We start from the raw sequence: 20,911 nt of genomic DNA, 5'->3' as shown, positions 1-20,911 counted from the left end.
ATCTCCTGAGCTCGTGATCCACCCACCTTGACCCCCCAAACTGTTGGGATTATAAGTGTGAGCCACCATGCCCTGCCATATTATTACTATATTTATAAGTTTATTGATACAAAGTTATACTTTATTCCCGTGTAACACTTTGACCTCTAAATGTTAGCCTTTAGTCTGAATCTCTATCAGTAATTTTTTAAGATCTTGGTTCTTTGTTCTTGGGAATATCTACAAGAAGTTTTTATTTTAATAGTATTTTGAAAAATGCAGCTTACTTTAATCAATTATGCTTATTTAAAGTATAATTTTCTATTTTACTTTTATTGCTTCTGCCATCTAACTTTCTCCAAGAAAAGACTGACTACCAGTACACATGGATGGATAGTTTGTTTTTTGATAAAATGGATGACTCACTCTACTGAAGAACAAAGACAAAAGTGTCTGAGTGTATCATGTATTTCACTCCTTAGACAGAATGTTTTAAAATTTTAGTACTTATATTTCTAAATTCTTTTGATTCTTCTTTGATTCATTTGTCATATGGTCTCAGTTTTCACAGAGAACACTAACATTCTCTCTTCTTTCTTGTATTAACCTCTGTTTAATTAGAAAAATGGCATTTACTGACTTTGAGCTTCTTTTTAGAATACTGACTATGTTCCTGTATCACCTTATCTGCCAGTAGTGCCAATTTTTTAGAATGGAGGATGGAGATCCATCCTTTGCAACTGTTGAAGACTTCCTCATTAAGGCACTAAGCCAGGAGTCTATATAGCTGTGCCGACAGGTTAGTATGCTTACCTTTCTCTCTGGGTTACAAAATCAGTTTGCATTGCTGCAGACATATCTTTTGACCATGACAACACTTTGTGTTTTGTTTGTTTTGTTTTAGTTTATTTTTATTTTCTTTACTAGGGAAACACTATACACTCATACTGAAAAGACCTTCTTTTCTTGTCTGTGGTGGAATTGCCCAAATTCTTTGGCTTGATCTCCAGTGTTGACTTTCTAAATCAACAAGATTTTAATCCTCTGATGGCAGAACGTTAGGAGTGTCTGTTTCTGGCCTGGATTTTAGTTGCTAGGGTGGTAAGTGTGCAGGAAAAGAATTGCTGTAGAAATTAAAGTTTCCATGGATTTTATTGCTACGCTGAGTCATTTATCCTCTTTGTGTGTTGGGGCTGAAAGTTAGCTGGAGAACTATTCATCTTTTCAAAGTCTACTTTGGCTCAAGTCCCAATTTTCTAATAATAAAGCTAAATTTCAGCATGGTGTGAATACTACAGTTAGTTACATTCTGTGTCTAGGAATGGGACAGTTCTTAAAGTCATGCTGCTATCTACCACAGGGCTTTCATATCACTTCCTCTTTCAACCCTGAGTTGTGGATTATTTTATTGAAAAAATATTATTATTAATGTTTCATAAAGCTTTCCTTTGTTTAAGTTCAGTTATGAGTGATATCTACTTGTCATCATCAAGAAATATTTTAGCCGATGTGATGGCTGATGCCTGTAATCCCAAGACTTTGGAAGGCTGAGGTGGAAGGATCACTTGAGCCCATGAATTTGAGATCAGCCTGGGTAACATGGTGAGACCCTGTCTCTCCAAAGAGAAAGAGAAATGTTTCATTTTCTTGTCTATTGATAGTACATGTCTCTGGCCTGAAGCCTTGCTTTCTCTTAATTTTTCTTACATGCAATTTTTGTTGGTAATTAAAATAGTATTTGGGAAAGAAAAATATGTATCCGGATAAATATGTCATCAAGAAATTGGAATTTGTAATTGGGTTCATTTAACAATTAATAGTTTTCTATATGTGTTTTTTCTTCTAATGATTTCTTTCTAGGGCATTCTAAACTCTCAAATGCCGCCCATGCACTTTGCTACCTTTTAATGAAAGCTGTAGAGTTACAGTAGCATTTGTTCAGAATCTATGGCTCCTCAGTGATGGAGAGCAATTTGTTAAGCATTTTATTGAAATGGAAAGGGTTAATGGCCTTGTTTGTCACGAGCCTTTTTTTTTCAATATCTGAAAATAGAATTATATGCTAATATGTAATTGAATTCTATATTTTCTGCAGTTACACAGCTCTCTACTGGAAGGGAACTTGAATACCATTTATCCAAAAACTGATATAGATCTCTTCTATTATTTTAGAAAGTCTGTCTCCTTTTTCAAAAAAACCTGTCAGGCATATTTGGTCTAACCTTCTATATACAGGTAGGTAAGTTGTCATTTAGTTACATTTTGCAGATGAGGCAAGTGAGGCTCATAAAATTTAAGTAATTCTCAAGATACCTAGTAAGAAAATACTAGAATCTAAATTGTCTATTTCTAATTAAAGTCATGCAGCTATCTCCCACAGGGCTTCCATATCACTTCCTCTTTCAACCCTGAGTTATGGATTATTTTGTTGAAAAAAACTATGACTTTTAACGTTTAGGACAGTTTTCCTTTGCTTGGGTTCAACCATGAGTGATATCTACTCGTCATCATCAAGAATTTTTTTCAGCTGAGCTGCTCTCACGTTAAATGAGCTCTCTAAATTTAAGACTAAAAAATTAGTAAAAACATATTTTATCAAGTATCTAATCTGTGCAATATACCAATATGGCCAGGAGAGACGTGCGAAAGTGAATATGGCATGATTCTGAAGCGTTAACAATGATCTGAAGAGTTAACAATGAAGAAACAGGGAAGATCTAAATTCATATCACTGTGTTCATGGACAGAGACGATGCCATTATAAACAACCAGAAGAACAATAAAAGATACACAGTAAGCACAGGTTTTTATTGTCAGAATAGCATCTTTATGATATTAGAGAACAGGAGTTGCCTCAGGCATGTTAATTGTAAAAAGTATCCTGGAGGATCATGGATAATTTGATGTCTCTAGAAACTGTTGCCTGTCCTGTGTCATCACAGATGCTTTCTGGGCTCCTGGTGGCTCCTTGGCTGCGGTTATTGACCATGGCATTGAGTGTCTGTCCTACTTGGCTCTGGGTGTTCTTGACTCCTGGATGCCCCTGTTCACCCCTGTGACCTGGCCTCTACCAGGGTCTGAACCTGCTGCTTCCTTGTTGCTTTTCAGTGCTGACTCTGCAAATTCCTGGTTTAAATTCTGCTTAGCCCAGAAGTAAGTGACAGTGGGGACACAGGTAGGAAAAGTGAATGGAGGGTTACATAATTGTCCAAATAACTCTTGCCAAATTCAGTTCAGCCAGAAGTATTCATTTTGATGTGGGTTAGGTATATAGAAAAAGAATCTTTTGATCAGACCTCTTAATTTAGTAATTCCTGGTTTCAACATGCCATACAATAAAGGAGTCCTAGTTTTATCATTACACAATGCACTGAGTAGAGACAATTAAAAGATAATCTGTAACTAAGAGATCTGTTGTAGAAAAGATAACTAAAAATAAGAAATCTCAAATGCTATTATTTTGGATAGACAATCTACAATAGTGAGGTAAGTTTAAATATATAAAAATTATCCTATTGTAGTTAAATCGTTTAGGACCAAAGACTCAAAATCCCAATGGATTTTATGTTATTTGAACCTCTGGGTTAGAAAGACATCTCTTCTCTCTCTTTCTTTCCTTTTCTCTTCCTCCACTACCACCCACCTTCTTTCTCTGTTCCTTCCTCCCTCTGTTCCACTTTTCTCTTTCTCTTTCTCTTTCTGTCTTTCAAATTGAGCATATGTAGTATAAAGAGTAGTCAGAGTGACCTTGATCTCCAAGATAAACTAACTGTAATCAGTGTTTTCATAGAAGTGTCTTGTACAAAACGAGATTGCTGAAAATGGGAGAATTTAGTCTGCCTATTTGTAAGAGATGGTTCTTGAGCAATGTTATAGAGAAAAAGATCTTATCTCTCAATGAAGACTATTATATCATCAATATCAATCCACCATCAGAGACAAAAAATAAAGAGCTCAAGCTTTACAAATGTTCCAGTAGTTCTTTGTGTTCTCTTGTACTTTGTAATTTTTTTTTGAATTTTAGGCAATTTTCTAGGTGTATAGAAGTTATGGTTTTAACTTGCGTTTCTCTAGTCACTAATGACATTGAATACATCATTCACAATGTTGAACAACTTTCACATAATTTTTTTAGTTGCTACCCATGTCTTTTCTCTGGTGAATGTTTATTCAAATATTTAACCTAAGTTTCATGGCTATCTTCTTCTTATTTGGTTATAACAGGTCTGTATGTAATCTGGATACAAAGCTTTATCAGACATGCATTTTGTAAATAAGTCAAATATCCATACCAAGATTTTGCAGCTAGAGAAAAGAGGGTATTTATTTTCAGGGCGTCAAGCAAGGAGAATTGGGCAGCTCACACTTAAGAACTGACCAGCCTCATGGCTTCCAAGTGAGAGGATTTTAAGTTAGATGTAAATTTCAGAAAAGCAAATTTACAGGCAAAATTGTAAATAAAGACATGAGGTTATATATTGGTTCAACATAAAAAGGAGGGATATCTTTAAGGTGGAGCTTACAGAACATGGGTGAATTTAAAGATTCTCTGATTTGCAACTGGTTAAGGGAGAGAAGCTTTGTCTAAAAACTTGGGGTCAGCAGAAAGGAATGTAAAGGTCTGGCATGTGGGTGTGACTTCCTCTAGGCCCCTCTAAAAAAGGTTTAGAACAAAGACTGTTGGTAGGAGTTTAGTCCTGAGTTCCACTTTATCTGAGATCTATGTGCTAGCAGATGGCATTTTCCATTTGGTGAGAGTCCAGTGTTCTGAAAAACAGCTCAAGGACATATGTTAAGATGTTATCTCCAGTTTGTATAGGGGACGATACATCCTGTGACACTAACATTTTTGGCCATTTTTTGAGCTGTTATTACCGTCTCACTTACCAGGTTGTTTGTTGATTTATCAGACATGGCTAGGTGTTTTGAATTCCTCTTCAAGGAACTCAAGATTTTCTTTTCTCTCCATGCTTTCTGGGGAGGCTGGTCGCCCCCTAAGAGGGTTTTCTACTTTGTTTTTCTTTTAGCCTGTGGCCTGTGCTTTCATTTTCTTAGCAGTGCCTTTCAACGGATCAAAGGTTTTGAGTGATTCCAATTTATATGTATTTTTATGGTTGATGCTTTTCTTCTTTTAAGAAATAGTTGCCTAAAGTTACAAGGATTCTCTCCTCAGTTCTCATCTAGAAGTTACATGGTTTCAGCCTTCAGAATTATGCTTGTGAAATATTTCTATCACTTTAGAAAATAATTTGGTAGTTTCTGATAAGTCAAGTGCTCCTTTAGCATATGATCTGTCAATCTCACTTCTAGGAATGAACTCAAAAGAAGTGAAAACCTTGATCTGTATGAAGTCCTATGCATACATTTTTACAGTGGCTTTATTCATAATTGCCCCAAACTGTAGACAGCCTAAACATCCATTAACTGATGAATAGATAAACAAATTGTGGTATATCCATATAGTGTAATTAAAGTAAAAACTATTGGTACATGTAACAACAAGGGCTCAGATCAAAAGCATTATAAGGAAAAAAGTCAAACACAAGAGCTACAGAGTATAGTATTCTGTTTATATGACATTTTAGAAAAAAACGTAAGAGACGGAAACCAGATGACGTTTTATCAGGTGCTAAGGGTGAGGGAAGGGAACTGATTACAAAATGGCTCAAATAAACTTTTTGGAGAAATGGAAATGATCTATATCTCAGTTACATTATGATTAATATGGTTTGGATCCATGTTCCTGCTCAAATCTCATGTTGAATTTTAGTTCCCAGTGTTGGAGGTAGAGCCCGGTGGGAGGTTAATTGGAGGTTAATTGGATCATGGGAATAGCTTCTCATGAATGGTTTAGCACCATCCCATTGGTGCTGTTTTGATAGTGAGCGAGTTCTCACAAAACCTTGTTGCTTAAAAGTCTGTGGCACCATCCTCCTTCCTCTCTCTTCCTCTTGCTCTGGCCACGTAAGATGTTACCTGCTCCCCCTTTGCCTTCCACCATAATTGCGAGTTTCCTGAGGTTTCCTTAGAAGCCAAGCAGATACTGGCACCACACTTCCTGTACAGTGTGCAAACCTGTGAGCCAGTTAAACCTCTATTCCTTATGAATTACTCAGTCTCAGGTATTTCTTTACAGCAGTGTGAGATCGGATTAACGTAATGGTTATGTGACATTTTATGTTCTTCAAAACACATTGACCTGGATATCTGAAAATGTTGAACCTTTCTGTATGTAAATTTTACCTGGAAAAAAAATCTGAGTAAATAAAATTTCTTTCAAAGCATTCAAGATTTTACAAAAGTATTTTCAAAGAAAAATTGTGTAATCTGTTTAGAAATCTCTGCCTCCCATTTTTTTTTCTATGAATGAACTAATATTTTCTAGGATGTGAAAGAACCCAACAACAAATTCCCAGCTTTCATATCGGTGCCTATAGATGTTGCAGAATTTCTCCATTTTTATTATAAATAGCACCTATGTTAGTGTTTCCAGCTAGAAAAATTAGACACTTATTAGCCTTTTGCTCTTATTCTTAATAAGTTATGTGTTCAATTATTGCTGCCTTTACTTTGATTCACATTTATTTCCTTTTCTCTCCTTTCCTCTCACTATGTTAGTCTAGGCTTCTGCACAATTTGAATTGAACCAGTAAATTTGATCTTTAATTTCTTTTCCTACCTGTAGGCTCTAATTCTTTCAATTCATATTGAATATGGTGACTGATACATCTCAAAATGCAGGCTTCATCAAATTGCCTAACATATCATGATTACGCCTTCCATTTGCCTTTAAATGCTTTGGATAATATGGCTTTAAACAAAATGTCCTCTCAAGAATAGGTGCTAAAGCATTTTTTTTTTTGGTTTAGCAATTATAATGTATACTTGAATATAAAGTAAGAATTTATTTTTCCCCAAATTGTCTACCCAAATGAAAGGTATGCTTGTGTCCTTACAAAGCCCCAAATTTTGGGGTACTCTATTACTTTATTTTGAGTAATAGTATATAATTGATGAAAGTCCTTTAGTCTTTAATGATGTCAGTAAAAGCTAGTTTACATGCTCATACAGGTCTCCTGTTGGAGTCAAATGCAGATGCAAAGAAATTTAGCATAAATCTAGTGAGGTATGTGGTCTCACTATTATTGCAAGATTGTACATTGTAAACAAGCCTTTACAAATGTTTAGTTGATTTCATAAGCTAAATTGTCTAAGAATATATTTCACTACTTTACATTATAGTTTAAATTGGCCAACTTCCTCCTCCTGCCTTTTTGTATATTCTCATAGAAACTTACCTATGTATCTGTTCATTTGTCTCTCTATTTATCCATCTATCTTGTCAGACAAATCAGTTGTTCAAGTGATTCTCCTGCCTCAGCCTCCCGAGTAGCTGGAACTACAGGCACATACAACCATGCCTAGGTAATTTTTGTGTTTTTAGTAGAGACAGGGTTTCACCATGTTGGCCAGGATGGTCTCAATCTCCTGACCTTGTGATCCACCCGCTTTGGCCTCCCAAAGTGCTGGAATTACAGGTGTGAGCCACTGAACCAAGCCAACAATGGATTTGCTATAGAATTCGGCGATGATTGACAAAATTTTGGTTTCTTAGTTCACGTTGTTATAACAAAATACCATAGATTTGGGCAGTTTATAAAGAACAGATATTAATTTCTCACAGTTCTGGAGGCTGGAAGTCTGAGATCAAGGTGCCTGCAGAGGTGAGGGCCTTTTTGCAGGTTGCAGATAGCCAACTCCTTGTATATTCACATGGTGGAAAGATAGCTAGCGAGCTCTCCAGATTCTCTTCTATAATGGCACTAATCTGGTTCAAAAAGGCTCCACCCTCAGGAACTAATTACCTCCAACCTCCTAATAACATAACACAGGGGATTAGGATTTCAATGCACAAATTTTGAGGGGACACCAATATTCAGTCTATAACAGCTGGGTTTATTGGGCTGTTGATACCCAAAAGATTCGGAAAATGTCATACTTGTACTACCTTCTCCTCTTATTAATCTATGGGAGTACCTTCATAGAAAAATTGAGGCTTTATAGAAAATTAAATCCTTAGAAATCCTTTAGGACTTGCATCTTTTCAATCATGTGCAAATATCTATCAGAATTTGCTCTTTTCATATAGCCTTTTGGACAGCATAATCAGTAAAATATGTAGTGTATACTGGACAGAGAAGTCAGTTGATATTTAGGAGTCTTTGGCTTTAGCCCTGGGTCTATGGTCACTTTCTCCTGGGCTTTGATTAGTCCTCCTTCAAATGGAGAAGGCAGGTGATATGGTTTGGCTGTGTTCCCACCCAAATCTCACCTTGAGTTGTAAAAATCCCTACGTGTAAAGGGCAGAGCCTGGTGGAGACCATTGAATCCTAGGGATGGTTCCCCCCATATTGTTCTCATGCTAGTGAATAAGTCTAACAAGATCCGATGGTTTTATAAATGGGAGTTGCCCTGCACAAGCTCTCTTGCCTGCTACCATGTAAGACATGACTTTGCTCCTCATTCATCTTCTGCCTTGATTGTGAGGCCTCCCTAGCCATGTAGAACTGTGAGTCAATTAAATCTCTTTCATTTATAAATTATCCAATCTTGGCTGTGTCTTTATTAGCAGCAGGAGAACAGACTACTACAGCGGGACTGAAAGTTGTGCATAATCTTTTCAGGCTTTAACACTGTTTGATCATATGTCATTCATAACCACAACAGATACTTAAATAGATGTGCTATCCTCAATATTTGCTGTACTCTCCTTTTAGTTGCAAAATTAATATTTTATTATATACAGATGGCCTGAAGGATGGATGCATATTGGATGTTTATTGTGGCTTATAGTAGAAAGACAATACCAAAAGTTCGATTATTTTTTCCTCTCTGCTGTAGGAGTGCTTGTGAGGGGTTGAGTCCTGTTCACATTGTTAGCAAATGTTAAGGCAAACAGAGGTGAGTCAGCATATCAGTGACTCATAATAACTTTCATAATTAGGCTCATATTTTTACATTTTTCTTGTGAGGAGAAAAACAAACAGAGATAGAAATGATTTCATGATTTTGTGATGACAAATACATCAGTAAGTAGCCAAGCAATCAAGAGTAAATGCTGCCAATTAACTTTGTGACCAGAAGAGACCTGTCTGTGTACTTGGGGATCCTGTATTTACACTAAAAGTCTCAGCTGCCCAAACCTACAGAGGACCTGAGTGGCAGAGTGTGTGGACAGATGGCCTATTTTCTTCTCTGGGTTTGTGGAAGTTATTACTTTCCCTTTCATGCTTAAATATCTTACATTAATTCCTTCTCATGACTGATATTCTCTATTTCAACTTATATTTTCCCTCATAGATGGTTTTACTGCTGCAGTGAAATTATTTAGGTCTGTAAGTCAAAATTTTTCAAGCTATAGATGAATGGTCCAGTTATCTTTCTGAGCAGTAATCATAATTCTCAGATATAAAATTAATATTCTCAAATGAAATTGATAAATGTGAAACAGAAGTGGGCTGCAGAAAACGCAGACTACAGCCTTTTTAAATTCATCTAAGAGTTACTGTGTACCCATCATGTATTAGGTTTTTCCCTAGACTTTTAGAAGATCTAAACATAGTGACCCTCAAGTAGAAACTTCCCTACAGGTAAAGAGTGTTCTGAAGAGAGTATCTCAATTGTGTACTGAGAGATATAATTACTACAAGGTTTTCTTTCCACCCAACGTAGAGTTCATCTTGACATGTTGAAAGCTGGAAGAGGTCTCATAGAGGAGAGACCTTTGTGGCTTTAAGTGCTTTCCCAGCTTAGCTGTAAAAATATCTCCTCCCACATAAACTAACTTTTTAGCCTAACTGGGCAGCCAACTATTATATTGTTAATTTTATCAAAAATATCTATGGTTGTGTGTGTGCATGTGTGCATGCATGCATGTGTGTCTGTGTGTTGCCCTGCTTAATAAATTGATAAGAAATTTATGCTTGCTCTGCCATTAGTTGAGAAAAGGAATAAGTGAAAGAAACTAAAGTTACAAAGAGATAGAGGAGTTAGGGCAGGGTTCTGGAAGTGAGAAACTCCTTGTAATGTGAATTGCTTTAGACAAAGGGATATGAAATGCTCAGTTTTATGTTTCAAGTTCTGTTGGACTTCGATGTAACACTGTGCTGTTACTTTTTGAGTCTTTAATAAAAGCCTATTATTTAAAACTGCTTGGTAAGAGTGCTGTTTGCCAGAAATCAAGATTAAAAGAGACTGTATATGACTTAAGGTCAACATAGGTTTGAAGGAAGTTGTAGTTGCTAGAAGAAAGATAAAAGTGAGTTGGGAAAATCAGGAGAGGCAGGGCTCAGAGCTAGAAGTATAGATAATTAGGAGAAAATGTAAGCCCGGACAAGCTCCTGTAACCGGGCCTGAGTTGTTTTGGTTTCGTCTCTGGGTTTGTGTAAGTTATGACTTCTCCTTTCATACTTAGAGGACTTGGAGACGTGGACATGGAGGTAACCATCTGGACTGAGATGGAGAAAAATTCTGAAAGTAATATTTATAAATTTAGAATTCGATCTCTGAAAATCACTAAAGAAACATTATGAAGTGACATCAGCAAGATGGCAGAGTAAAAGATCCCAACCTTTGTCCCCCGTAAAAAAGAATTAGACAGCTCTCCATGAATTAAAATACTCCTGAGAGAGCTTGGGAGCCAAATCAGGATGCTGTGGAAATGCAGTAGAATAAAATAACAGAGACCAACTCCACAGAAAGTATATGGAGTATAGTGTCATTCTACCTGCATCATTCCATCCTCCATGGCAACATGGCTTAAGCCAAAAAGATTCTCCCTGGCCCAGAAGTTTCCTCATGTATAAAACGTATAGCAAGTGATCTACCAGCTACCCTATCTTTTCAGGTCTCTTCTCTAATGACCTGCTTCAGTTTCACTACACCCAGATGGATGGGAAGATCAGCTTGTTCAGTATATCTGAGATGTCTGGAGACAGCTAGGAACAAAGAAGAACTGCAGGAGCTTAAGTGTCAGTCACAATGTGGGCACGACTCTGGTCCTCTGCTGAGGACCTCAAGAGCCATCATGGTCACCACAGAATCCTCACTGCTTCCACCAATAAGAATCCTATTATGCCTGCTTCAGACACCAGAGCCACCACTACAGTAAGTGCACCTGTGCCCTGGGTGTTGGAGTCATAATTATTCCATATGTGCCCATGCTCTGTACCTTGGTTTTGCAGCCACCCTGTGAGTGCCTGTGCATCACAAACTGGCAAGACCACTGCCATGAGCATTCCTCTGTGCCAGATCTGGCACCAAGAAAGAATTCCCTTAACCATAACTTCCTCTTATGGGAGAAACAGAATGGGCGAACCTCATCAGCTTTCTCCACTGACAGCCTCAACAATATTCACTACTGTCATGGATGTCCACAGCCTTGGTTGCTGAGGAACCCAATGGTCTTCTGACCTCAGTTGATGGGGCTAAATAGACTATCACTGTATCCAGAGCCAGAACAACTTCACCGTACCCAGCTGACACCCTGTACCCACTATAGTTAAAGACCTTTCCTCACCAAAACCAATTCATAAATCCTAGAATAGGTGAATGCTCTCCTAAATGATCAAGGAAACTTGAAAACACCAAAGGAAAACAATAATTTTCTGGTACCCAACTGCAAAGAAATGGATCTATACAAATTATGTAACCAAAGATTCAAAATATTGAGCTTTTTAAAAAGCTCAATGAGCTATAAAACAAACACACAGGCAGACAGACAACACAGTCATATCAAGTAAACAATTTATGTACAAACCTAGAAGTTTAACAAAGAGAAATCATAAAAAGGAACCAAACAAAAATTCTGCAGCTGAGTAATACAATGAACAAAATTAAAAAATGAAACACAGAGCTTGAACATCAGGTTCAATCAAGCAGAAGAATAAATCTATAAACTCAAAGATGGTTCATTGGAATTATCAGTCAGATGAGAAAAAAAAAAAAACAAAAACCAGAATTGAGAGGTGGGTGGATCACAAGGTAAGGAGTTCAAGACTAGCCTGACCAAGATGGTGAAACCCCACCTCTACTGAAAATACAAAAATTAGCCAGCGTGGTGGTGTGCACCAGTAATCTCAGCTACTCGGGAAGCTGAGGCAGGGAATTGCTTGAACCTGGTAGGCACCATTGCATTCCAACTTTGGGTGACAGAGCAAGACTCCATCTCAAAAAAAAAAAAAAAAAAAAAAAAAAAGGAACAAGAAGAGTGGAGACAGCTCTATGTGATTTTTAATATACTATAAAAGAAGCCAACATATGCATTTTGGCTTCTATCAGAAAAAGAAGAGAAAGAGAGAAAGAAGATACCTTGTTAGAAAAATGACTAAAAACTTCTCAAATTTTGAGTGGGGGGCACATGGAGAAATGGACATCCAGATTCAGGAAGCTGAAAGATTCCTAAACAGGGTTGATATGGTTGACTGTGTCCCCACTCAAATCTCATTTTGAATTCTCATGTGTTGTGGGAGGGACCTGGTAGAAAATAATTTAACCATGGGAGCAGGTCTTTCCCTTGATGTTTTCATGATAGTGAATAAGTCTCATGAGATCTGATAGTTTTAAAAAGAGATGTTCTCCTGCACAAGCTCTCCCTTTTCCTACCATCCACCATCCATGCAAGATGTGACTTGTTCCTCCTTATCTTCCACCATGATTGTGAGGCCTCCCTAGACATGCAAAACTATAAGTCCATCGAACCTCTTTCTTTTGTAAATTGCCCAGTCTTGGGTATGTCTTTGTCAGCAGCGTGAAAAAGCAGACTAATACAGTAAATGGGTATCAATAGAGTGAGACACTGCTGAAATGTTTAAGTGACTTTGGAAGTAGGTAACAGGCAGAGGTTGGAACAGTTTGGAGGGCTCAGAAAAACAAAACAAAACAAAACAAAAACAAAAACAAAAAAAACAGAAAAATGTGGGAAAGTTTGGAACTTTCTAGAGACTTATTGAATGGCTTTGCTCAAAATGCTGATAGTGATATGAACAATAAAGTCCAGTCTGAGGTGGTCTTAGGTGGAGATGAGGAACTTGTTGGGAACTAGAAGAAAGGTGACTCTTGCCATTTTTAGCAAAAAGACTGGCAGCATTTTGCCCTGCCCTAGAGATTTGTGGAATTTTGAACTAAAGAGAAACGATTTAGGGTATCTGGCAGAAGACGTTTCTCAGCAGCGAAGAATTTAATAGGTGACTTGGATGTCGTTAAAGGCATTTAGTTTTAAAAGGGAAACAGAGAGTAAAAGTTCGGAAAATTTGCAGCCTGACAAAGTGATAGAAAAGAAAATCCCATTTTCTGAGGAGAAATTCAAACTGGCTGCAGAAATTTGCCTAAGTAAGGAGAAACCAAATGATAATCCCCAAGGCAAACAGGAAAATGTCTCCAGGGCACGTCAGAGGTCTTCCTGGTTGTCTCTCCTCTCATAGATCTGGATGCCTAGGAGGAAAAAGTGGTTTTGTGTGTGAGGCCCAGGGTCCCCATGCTGTGTCTAGCCTAGAAAGTGGTTGCCCTGCATCCCAGCTGCTCTGGCCATGGCTGAAAGGGGCCAGTGTAGCACTCAGGCCAGGGCTTCAGAGAGTGCGAGCCTTAAGCCTCAGCAACTTTCATATGGTATAGAGCCTGATGGTGCACAGAAGTCAAGACCTGGGTTTGGGAACCTCCACCTAGATTTCAGAGAATGTATGGAAACACCTAGATGTCCATGCAGAAGTTTGCTGCAGGGGTGGGACTCTCACGGAGAACCCCTGCTAGGGCAGTGTGGAAGGGAAATGTGGGGTCAGAGCTCCCACACAGGGTCCCCACTGGGGCACCACCTAGTGGAGCTGTGAGAAGAGGGCCACCATCCTCCAGACTCTGGAACTGTAGACCCACTGACAGCTTGCACCATGTGCCTGAAAAAAACCACGGACAATGCCAGCCTATAAAAGCAGCCAGGAGGGGTGCTGTACCCTGCATAGCGAAAGGGGCAAAACTGCACAAGACCTTGAGAAACTATCTCTTGGATCAGCATGACCTGGATATGAGGCATGAAGTTAAAGGAGATTATTCTGGAACATTAAGATATGACTGCCCTGCTGGATATTAGACTTGCATGGAGCCTGTAGCCCCTTTGTTTTGAACAATTTCTCCCACTTGGAATGACTGTATTTACCTAATGCCTGTAACTCCATTGTATCTAGGAAGTAATTAACTTGCTTTTGATTTTACAGGCTCATAGATGGAAGGAGAGACTTGCCTTGTCTCAGCTGATACCTTGAACTGTGGACTTTTGAGTTAAGGCTGAAATGAGTTAAGACTTTAGGGGACTGTTGGGAAGGCATGATTGGTGTTGAAATGTAAGGACATGAGATTTGGGAGGCGTTTGAGACATAATGGTATGGCTTGCTGTGTCTCGTTCATCTTAAATCTCCATGTGTTGTATGAAGGACCCAGTGGGAGGTAATTGATTTATGAGGGCAGGTCTTTCCTGTGCTATTCTCATGATAGTAAATAAGTCTCATGAGATCTGATAGTTTTAAAAAGGGAATTTTCCCTGCAAAAGCCCTCTCTCTTGGCCTTCCACCATCCACATAAAATGTGACTTGTTCCTCCTTGCCTTCCACCATGATTGTGAGACCTCCACAGCCACCTGGAAGTGTAAGTCCATTAAACTCTTTCTGTTGTAAATTGTCCAGTCTTGGATATGTCTTTATCAGCAACAAGAAAATGGACCAATACAAGGGTCAAGTCAAAGACTACACCAATATATATAATAAAATGGCCAAACTTGAGGACAGGGGTGGCTCATGCCTGTAATCCCAGCACTTTGGGAGGCTGAGGCAGGTGGATCACGAGGTCAGGAGATCAAGACTATCCTGTCCAACATGTTGAAACCCCGTCTCTACTAAAATATAAAAACTTAGCTGGGCATGGTATTGTGTGCCTGTAGTCCCAGCTACTCAGGAGGTTGATGCTGGAGAATCACTTGAACCCAGGAGGTGGAGGTTGCAGTGAGCTGAGATCATGTCACTGCACACTAGTTTGGCAACAGAGTTGCCAAAGGGGGGAAAAAAAAGAGAGAGAGAGAATTTTGAAATTAGCAAGAGAAAAAGAAAAGACTTGGCAAAACCATCTATACAAAAGCATAAATTTTATTGATGAAATTTCTGAATATGCAGAAGTATGTATATTAATGTAATACTGTAACGATAGTGTGTAATTTAGTGTTAACTCTATTATAGAAGTTAAAAGATAAAAAAATTGTTTATAGATACACAATGTAAAAAGAATCAAACTCTGACTACAAGAACATAAAGTATGAGTGTATGTGGGAGGAAAAGTGTAGTGTTTTATAAACTTAAAACAGAAAATTACAGCTACAAGCTATTTTATGCAAGCTTTGAGCTGATCACAGAAAAAAGTCTCTAATACACAAACAAGAAAAAGGATGACAGCAAATTACTAAAAACCATGACCAAATGACAATGAGAGATGGCAAAAGAAGAAAAGAATGACAAAACAACCACAAAATAGACAGAAAACAATGAAATGGCAGTACTAAGTTCTCACCTATTAATAATTACCATAAATGTAAGTGGATTAAACTCATCAATCAAATGGGACAGCTTGGATGAATGTATTAAACAAATACAATATCCAGTGATATGCTACTTACAAGAGACTTACTTTAGATGTAAAGAACTGAAGAGGCTGGAAGTAAGAAGATAAAAAAAGCTATTTCACATAAATGGTAAACAAAAGAAACCAAAAGTGGCTACACTTATATCATACACAATATATGTAAAGTACAAAATGATGTATAAAGACTAACATCATTAAGAAATGATAAAAGGATCAATTCAATAGGAAGCTGTAACAGTTATAAATATATAAACATTCAACATCAGAGCACTTATATATAAAGCATATACTGCCAAATCTGAACATAGAAATCGACAGCAAAACAATAAAAGTAGGGTATCTTAATATCACACTTAAAATATTGAATAGAACATCCTGACAGAAAATCAGTAAAAACAACAACAACAAAACAAACAAACAAACAAAAAAAACAGCTGTCTTGAACAACAATATAGCAAATGGACCTAACAAACATACAGAGAACTTTCTGCCCAACAGGAAATGGGTACTTATTCTTCTCAAATACAGGTAGAAACTTCTCTGGGACAGAGCATGGATTAGATCACAAAACAAGCTTTAACAAATTTAAGATCAAAATCATGCCAAGTTCGTTTCCGAACATAATGAAATGAAACTAGAAACCAATAGCAGCAAGAAAACAGAAAAATTTACAATACAAAGAAACTAAACAACACCCTCTTGAATAGCCATTGAATTAAAGAGGAAATCAAAAGGGAGTTTAAGAATATCTTGAGATAACACGACATACCAATAGCTATGGGATGCAACAAAAACAGTACTAAAAGGAAAATTTATTGTGGTAAACTCCTGCATTAAAAAAGAACTATCTCAGGTGAAATAATCTAACTTTATACTTCAAGGAATTAGAAAAAGAAGCAAATGTGAAGTCCAAAGTTAGGAGAGGGAAGAAAATAATAAAAATTAGAGCAGAAATAAAACAACTTAAAACAAGCAGAGAATAAAACAACTATAGAAAAACATCAGCAAAATCTTTTTTTTAAATTTTCAATTATTATATTTTGTGGGTACATTCTAGTTGTAAATATTTATAGGGTACATGAGATACTTTGATACAGATGTGCAATGTGTAATAATCCCATCATGGAAGATGGGGTATCCATCCCCTCAAACATTTTTCCTTTATATTATAAACAATCCAATTACATTCTTTTAGTTATTTTAAAATGTACAATTAAGTTATTATTGACTCTAATTACCCTGTTGTGCTGTCAAATACTAGGCCTCATTCATTCCTTCTTTTTTTTTTAACCCATTAATCATCCCCACCTCCTTGTCACCCCTCAACCACTACCATTCCCAGCCTGTGATAACCATTCTTCTACTCTCTATACCCAAAGGTTCAATTGTTTTTATTTTTAGATCTCACAAATAAATGAGAATGTGCAATGTTTTTCTTTCTGTGCCTGGTTTATTTCGTCTAACATAATGACCTCCAGTTCCATCCATGTTGTTACAAATGACTGAATCTCATTCTTTTTTTACGGTATTCCATTGCGTACATGTATGACATTCTCTCTATCCATTTATCTGTTAATGAACACTTAGGTGGCATTCAAATCTTGACTGTTGTGAACATAACTGCAACAAACTTGGGGTACAATTTCTTTCACATATTTTATATGTTTTGGTTATATACCCAGTAGTGGGATTGATGGATCATATGATAGTTCTAGTTTTAGTTTTTTGAAGAATGTCCAAACTGTTCTCCATAGTGATTGCAATAATTTCCATTCCCACCGATAGCGTATGACGGTTCCCTTTTCTCCACATCCTTTCCAGCTTTCTTATTGCCTGTCTTTTGGATATAAGTCATTTTAATTATAAGTGAGATAATATCTTATTGAAGTTTTGATTTGCGTTTCTCTAATAATTAATGATGTTAATCACCTTTATCTATGTCTCTTAGCCATTTATATGTCTTCTTTTGAGAAATGTCTACTCAAATCTTTTGCCCATTTTAAAAACAGGCTAAGATAGGTAGGGATGAGGCAGCCTGGAATCCTGGGACCCCCTCTTGATCTGTGATGACAACAGTTGAAGACAGTGCACTCAGTGTAACTCTTCACCAGGTTTCGGGATACCCAGTCTAACTTGAGTGTGAACTTTTCTCTTGAGTGCCTGAACACTTCCATGGAAGCGGCAGCTACCCCAGCTGTGACTCAGTTACTCCTATTGAAAGTAAAATGCACCTGAGGCCCAATGCAGTGGCAATTTAGCATCTCTTCTTGACCCTAAATGATGGTCTCACTACTGGGATTTTTACATTTAATTCACTCCCTCCAGTACATTTTCTATATCAGTGGTCTTCAAATTACAGAGGGTAATGTCTGATTATTAAAATATATGAGCTCTCTGTTTGTATTAGTTTTATACAAAGCACGGCATTGTATAAGATTCAGGAAGTTCACAAAGATCATTCACAGTTTTTTCCTCCTTCAATGCAACGACTTCTACATTTTTTAGTTTACCCTCTTATTATTTGTCAGTCTTTTAGAGACAGTCTTGCTCTGCCACTCATGCTAGAATACAGCAGCACAAGCAAAGCTCACTTCAGCTTCAAATTCCTGGGCTTAAGCTATTATCCTGCCTCAACCTGTTGGGTAGCTAAAACTACAAATGCAGGCCACTACACTTGGCTTTTTTTTTTTTTTTTTTTTTTTTTTTTTTTTTTTTTTTTTAGAGATGGGGTCTTGCTATGCTGCCTAGGCTGGCTGGCCTTATACCCTTGGTCTCCCAAATTGCTGAGATTACTAACATGAGCCATTACACTCAGCCACTGTTGATCAATCTTTTGTCAGAATAGAGAAAGGAGCTCTTAGATATTTTCCTTAAAGATTTTTTTTTTAAGCTTCTAGTTTTGGTTTTGTGTTTTTTCTTCACTTCTATGAATTCCTAGTACCTCAAATTTCTTAGTCTTTTGGAACTTTGCAGCATAAGCTAGGATGTTTTAAAATGACTTTTCACACTTAGCTTTAGCTTAGCTTTAATCTCTTTTCCTAAGTCATATATCCCTAGTCCTTGTACTTTTCAGCTTCCAACATTTTATTGCTGTGGTCTCCTCTCTAATTTTCTTTGTGGTTTAATGCTATTCACCTTATATTTTTACTGTTATTTATTGTGGTTTGGGGAGAGAGCCAAAGAAGATGTGTATGTTAAATATGATAACTTTACCTGCAAGTATTTTATGTGTATTAAACTTATTAATATTCATGGCATATAATGATATAACTCATACTTGAAAGCACATATATTTTACTGATTGTTTGCACAAGACAAATTTTGGAGATCAATATTCACCTTGGCCAGAGAGTTCCTTCTAATTTAATAAATTATATTGATTGCAAATTGTGCCAGAGATTCTGCAGTGCTTGTAGATTTCCTACCAAATAAAACACGTTCATGTGAAACATTAATTCCTCTATATTTGAGAGCAGACACAAATCTTTTTTAAATAAAAAAGCTATTTAAATCTGGTGGGTGGGCATCAGGAGCAGTGGGACATCTGTCCATTTAAATTATTGGAAAATTGAGCAATTCAAGACATCAAACACTCAGATGGTCTTATGCAGTAAAATATGTACAATCTAATGATGTGGGTTTAGTGATGATGAGAAAGGGTCAGGTGAAGTACTGATCCTGCATTGATTCCCAGTTGTAGAAATCTCTTGCACTAATTTCACAGATCTGCACTCTAACTTCAGCCTAATAATGTGTGACAATAGGGTGCCACCGGTACAGTCTCATAGAAACTGCCCACCTGGAGAGAAGTCACAAAAACATTTAAATCTATGTATAGGAATCAGATCAATATTTTATTTTTGAGATCCCTTTAGTTAAACTTAAGTCAGATAGTTGAGATCACTTTTTAACTTTACATATGGCTTTAAAGTGTGTTTTTTTCCTACATATTCTTGGATAACAGACTTTAGCTTCAACTATTGAGAAAGTTGGATTTCCCCACTCCCCTTTCAGGAACTAGATGTTGTATATTATTTGGGGCTAAATGGCTATGCTATGGCAAAATGATTTTTCTTTTTAAAGTATTTATTTAAATTTTGTAATAAAAAGAAAAATCAAATAAATCTTGATCTTGGTCATTTCCTGTGCCCCTTCATCCTATATTACATTAAGATGTAATGATATCTGAAGCATCCTCTTTCTGAAAGCACCATTCATTACGTAATTACATTTCAGCAAGGTACCAGCCTTAAGCCAGCCTAACACATAAAATGAATGAGCCTAGACTCCGCCTGCAACATGTTACTGTACACCCCATGAAGGACCCTGGCAGTATGTTAAAAAGTAAAATGTTTTAATGCGATTTAGTTTAGACTGTGTTTCTTTCATTCTGACTTCCTCTCTGTCACATGTCCCTTCAAGAAGGGTAGATCAGGTACCTTTGGGATTCAGCTAAAGGGAGGTAGATATGGGGATACCAGTGGTTTGTGGTCAGGGGGCTATAACTGAGTGTGTCACAGTCACATTCATGTATAGTTCAGTTGTTGTCACCTATTTCAGCATATCATCTCCTTTAGCACACACTGGATATATATGGGTTATAAAAAAGAAACACATTTTGAAATGTACAGAAGCAGAAGCATGTCATTGGAAAAGGTGTGTCGTCATTGGATGTGCAAAACTTAAGTACAAGATTTAGTTCTCACTGAGCTTGTTGAAACAGAACGTTTTCTTGAAAACTGGACTAAACAAAGCAGCAAATAAAATTATAAGCACGCCACGTTTTACTTTGGATGGAAATCATGTGAAACACATTTTATTGGTGTTCTCAGGTTTTTAGGACACAAATGTGTAGTAGCTCTACAGACAACAGGACTGTTTATATGTGGAGTCCTTAAGTATCTCAACATGTCAGATCCTAGTGGATCTGATGCAATTTAGTCTGCTGAAGTCTGATAGTTCAACATGAAAATGCAGGAAAAAATTGCCTCCAGCATAGGAAAATGGCCCAGAAAACCCCAAGTATTCTTACGTATTTCATCATTAAGCCAATATATGCTAAGAATAACTTTATTACACAAATATGTAGCTCAACCTCAAATAGTGACAATTTAATCTGAGAGCACTGTTAAAAATAATTTTCAAAAGTAATGTAAAATCATGACTTTCATGGAGATGGAGAAAATGAATCCATGTTAAGGGTTTTATTTAACTCATTAATTAGGAAACTGGTAAGATTTTCCTCAAAGGGAAATCC

At 37.0% G+C, this 20,911-nt stretch overlaps 1 long non-coding RNA gene across 1 annotated transcript in view; it reads left to right on the top strand.

The window, feature by feature from the left end:
* The window catches only part of LOC141581472 (uncharacterized), a 162,956-nt gene that overhangs the window by 47,155 nt on the left and 94,890 nt on the right, over positions 1 to 20,911 (top strand). Inside the window, exon 2 of the long non-coding RNA XR_012514126.1 lies at positions 637 to 778. This is a non-coding gene — a long non-coding RNA (uncharacterized LOC141581472). The remainder of the gene's footprint in view (positions 1 to 636; positions 779 to 20,911) is intronic.

Source organism: Saimiri boliviensis, chromosome 1, assembly GCF_048565385.1.
Source record: "Saimiri boliviensis isolate mSaiBol1 chromosome 1, mSaiBol1.pri, whole genome shotgun sequence".
In the NCBI taxonomy this organism is placed as follows: Eukaryota; Metazoa; Chordata; class Mammalia; order Primates; family Cebidae; genus Saimiri; species Saimiri boliviensis.
The sequence above is the reverse complement of the archived record's forward strand: the minus strand, read 5'-3'. Positions and strand labels throughout refer to the sequence as shown.